General features: G+C 35.5%; 1 non-coding gene across 1 annotated transcript; it reads left to right on the forward strand.

The window, feature by feature from the left end:
- Window positions 1-3,695: 3,695 nt before the first annotated feature.
- LOC122308621 lies at window positions 3,696-3,799 on the forward strand. Its single transcript, XR_006242140.1, has one exon. It is a non-coding gene; the product is annotated as a small nucleolar RNA R71 (small nucleolar RNA).
- Window positions 3,800-4,221: the final 422 nt, after the last annotated feature.

Consider the following 4,221-nt stretch of genomic DNA (forward strand, 5'->3'; position numbering starts at 1 on the left):
TTCACTCCCAAAATGACATTTCCACGGTTAAAAATACTTTTGACTGACCAAATGACCATAAAATGAGACGAATAAGATATCTATGGAAACTATACTCATAGATGAACAACTTTAATGAAGGAATTTGAAAACTCACCAAAGAAAGCCAAACTCAAGTCTATGGATGGAGAATTTAGACCCGTTGAGAACTCGTTTCAAAAAACTAGATTATATTAAAATGCAAACCCGTTGAAGAACTCGTCTCAAGAATCTAGATTACAAGGAGCAACGCCACAAAGGTTGTAATTTATGTTTAATTAGTTTAAAAGTTCAATCAAGGAGTTTAAAAGTAAACTCAACTCACAATTAAAATTCAATATTGTCTAACCTTCTTAAATGAAGCTACAAGTGATTTAAATAAACCATACCCAAAAATCCTAGTGAATAGTGCTACGGGTACTATAGCATGAATAGTGCCTCGCTACAGTTCATTAGAAGGCGTTTCCAAAAACGCTAGTTCATTAGAAATAAGACACATGTGTGGGCTGGACATCCCCCAAGCCCAATTATTCTAGATTAATTCCTATGACTAATAAAATAAGCCATTTTAATGAAATAAACATGTCCAAGGCCTTCAATAATAATAGGCCCAAGTCATGTCTTCTATAGCTCGTTGTATCACATGAATGAAACTGGATTTTCTTCCTTTAAGCCCATCTTGAATGTTAAGCTCTTGCTAGACACGTCCCATGTGGATTGCACCAATCTTTGCATTGCTTCCTTGCTCTTCCTAGCTCTCGATCCTGTGATTGCCCCATCTGGAATTTTCAAATGATATCTAAGGCTCGGTCCACCTTGGGGCCCATCATTCCCCCTCTCTTCAAAAGGATTCAACCTCGAATCTCCACTTGCATCAAAGGGAAAAAGATCAGTAACATTGAAAAATAGCATAAACACGATACTTATCTACCACTTGATATGAATTATCATATTCAAATCTCAATAACTTTGCATCTAAAATGAAGATAAGGACATACCTTCTTCCTAATGCATTAACCACAAAATTTTCCTTACCATGTGTGTACTTGATTACATGAGAAAAAGTCTCAATACATTCCTCGCACTTGGCATGTATCCTAGTCAATTTACCTTGTCCCTTCAAGTGCGTCAAGGACTTATGTTCTTCAAAGAAAGGCCAGGTAGGGATTGTCTCACCTGGCACAAAGAGATAACACATAGCTAGGAATCACGACCTTATATCCCTGCAACAAAGAGATAACAATACTAGGTAAAGATTCGTTAAATTCGTTAGTATTAAAATTCGCCTTAGCATAAAAAACTCACTTCTCTCTTTGTTTTTCTCTCACTTTCTTCACTCTTGCTTTTCTTTTTACCCTCATTTTTCTTTTCACTCTATTTTCCTCTTTCACTCTCTTTTTCCTTTACACTCTCTTTTCTTTCACTCTCATTTTCAACACCATTTTTTTAACTTTCGGCCTCATAATTGTTTTTCAACTCATTCTCTCTTTTTCTTGAGGTTTCACTATTTCTTTCTTCCTCAATCTCACTCTCACTCTTTCTTTTTCGATCACTTTCACTTTTCTGCTTCATTTGATCGTCATGGACCTGTGTTAGAGTTAAATGAGCAAATTTGATTGTTTTTCAATCCTTTTCAAAACTGCACATGTTCCTTAACCCTTCATGGATCACTTTCCTATCATACTGCCATGTTTTCCCCAACAAAATATGGCAAGCATGCATACGCACTATATCACAAAGCACCACATCCTGGTATTTCTCAATTGCAAAAGAAACTAGCACTTGCTTATTTACCCTAACCTCCTCACAATCACTCAACCACAGCAACTTGTATCATCTAGGGGGTTTTAAGGTAGGTAAATTCAATTTCTCAATTAAAGTAGTGCCAGCCAAATTAATACAACTCTTCCCATCAATAATCATACTACATACCTTGTTGTTGATGTGGCATCTAGTATGAAAAATATTCTCTCTCTGTTACTCCATATCATCTATTTTAAATTGTATATTGAGGGTACGCCTAACAACAAGAGACTCACCATACTCTTCATTCTTATCATACCTTTTCTCAATAGTAGCCTTACGTCTCCTCCTATTTCTCACACCTTGTAGATTTCTAATCACTGCACCTCGTTGATCCATCCTATCCCCCACTTCGCCCAACACCAAATTTAACACTTCAAACTTTTGTTGCATGGATTGCAACACAAAGAATGAATTGTCTGCCACCCGCTTCGGTATTGAGTCACTACTATTTTTTTTTTTCACATTTTGATGTTGTTTATGGCTTTAATCCACTTATTTCTTTTGATTTAATGTCTTTACTTGTTGATGACACAAGTAGCTTGGATGGACTTTTCCAAATTCTTGAAAAAATTAGAGATAATTCATATCAAGTGGATCTTCAAGGTAAGTTTCATATTTCTGCTATTTTCAATGTTACTGATCTTTTTCGCTTTGATGCAGCTGAAAATTTGAGGTCGAATCCTTTTGAGGAGAGGGAGAAGATAGGCCCCAAGGTGGACCAAGCCTTAGAGATCTTTTGCAAGTTCCAGATGGGGTAATCACAAGATCGAGAGCTAAGAAGAGCAACGAAGCAATGCTAAAATTGGTGCAATCCACTTGGGATGTGTCTAGCAAGAGCCCATCATTCAAGATGGGCTTGAAGGATGAAGATTCAGTTTTGATTCTTTTGATACAAGCTATGGAAGAGGGCAACAACATGACTTAAAGGCTTTAGGCACTTGAAGGCTTTCAACTTTTTTAATTCTTTTAAATGACTTATTTTATTAGTTTAGAATAATTGAGTTTATTATGAGAAGGACTTAAGGGCTTGTTGGGAAAGTCATTATTTTGTTGGAACTAGGGTTTTCAAGAAGGTTACTGTAGCTCAGCAATGTAGCCACGACAGTATTCACCAAGGGTAGTTTTGAAAAGGGCTGGTTTTATTTTAGCATAGGGTTTTGTAAGGGTTTAGTTTAAATACTCTTTATTTCCTTATTTTGAAATATATGAAAGTTCATGAAATTGATGAATTTTATTCTTTGTTAGCTTGCCCCTGCACAAAATTTTGTAATGTCTCCTCAAGGGTTTCTTATGTGGAGGCACATAAGGAGTAGAAGAAGAAGGCTCTTGACGATTTTGATTTGAATTGGACTCATTCCTCCAACTAAAGTTGGGTTGATTTATCCATTCAGGATTTTATGTTTCTGAATAAGGGGAAAAATGGTCTTCTATAAGAATTCATGGTATTTGCTTGTTCGTGCAACATTTCTTTAAAAGCGGGGATTGTTGGACAATCCTAAGTTAGCTATCCACTAATCTCACATATGTCATAATTCTCTTCTTCTTTTTCAATGGCCTTAGCCGAATTTACCTTCCTAAGTTCCATGGCCTTGACTTTTTTTGTCAAACTTGTTATCCTAGCACTTATATCATCATTTCCTTTAAGGACATACATATCCTCTTGAGACATGGCATTGAGCTTGAACTTATTTGACCGATTAGAACAATCTGTGTTGTCCCAAGATTGGGCATTTTTCGCCAATTGGTAATAATAGTCACAACCATCATTAGGATCTTTATTTAAAAATTCACCATTACACATCATTTTTACAAACTGGCGCATTTGAGATATTAAACCTTAATAGAAAAAACTAATGGTACGCCAAGTTTCATAGCCATGATGTGGGCAAGTTAGCAATAATTCCTTAAAACGCTTCCAACACTGAAAAAATGTCTCATTTTCTTTTTGAAAAAAATTCATAATATTTCTGCGAAGAGTGTTGGTCTTGTGAGTAGGAAAAAACTTTTTCAAAAATTCTCATTGCATTTCTTGTCATGTGCCAATAGATTTTGGTCTCAAGGAATTCAGCCAATTTTTAGATTTTTCTTTTAAAGAGAATGAGAACAACTTTAATCTAACAACATCATCATTGACAGTTTGGTTTTGTAAAGTTGCACAAACCTCTTCAAATTATTTCAAATGCAAATAAGGACTTTCTGAGTCTAAGCCATGAAACTTGGGAAGTAATTGAATTACTCTCGATTTTAAATCAAAATTTTCCATATTCGTAGGAAAAATCATGCAAGATGGAGTATTTGTCCTTGTTGGCTACAAATACTCATTGGTGGATTATTTTAAGCTTGCTCATTTTCGAGTTCGTTATGAACACTATGATTGTCAGCCATGGTATCAGAATG

The sequence above is a fragment of the Carya illinoinensis genome, chromosome 4 (assembly GCF_018687715.1).
Source record: "Carya illinoinensis cultivar Pawnee chromosome 4, C.illinoinensisPawnee_v1, whole genome shotgun sequence".
Taxonomy (NCBI): domain Eukaryota; kingdom Viridiplantae; phylum Streptophyta; class Magnoliopsida; order Fagales; family Juglandaceae; genus Carya; species Carya illinoinensis.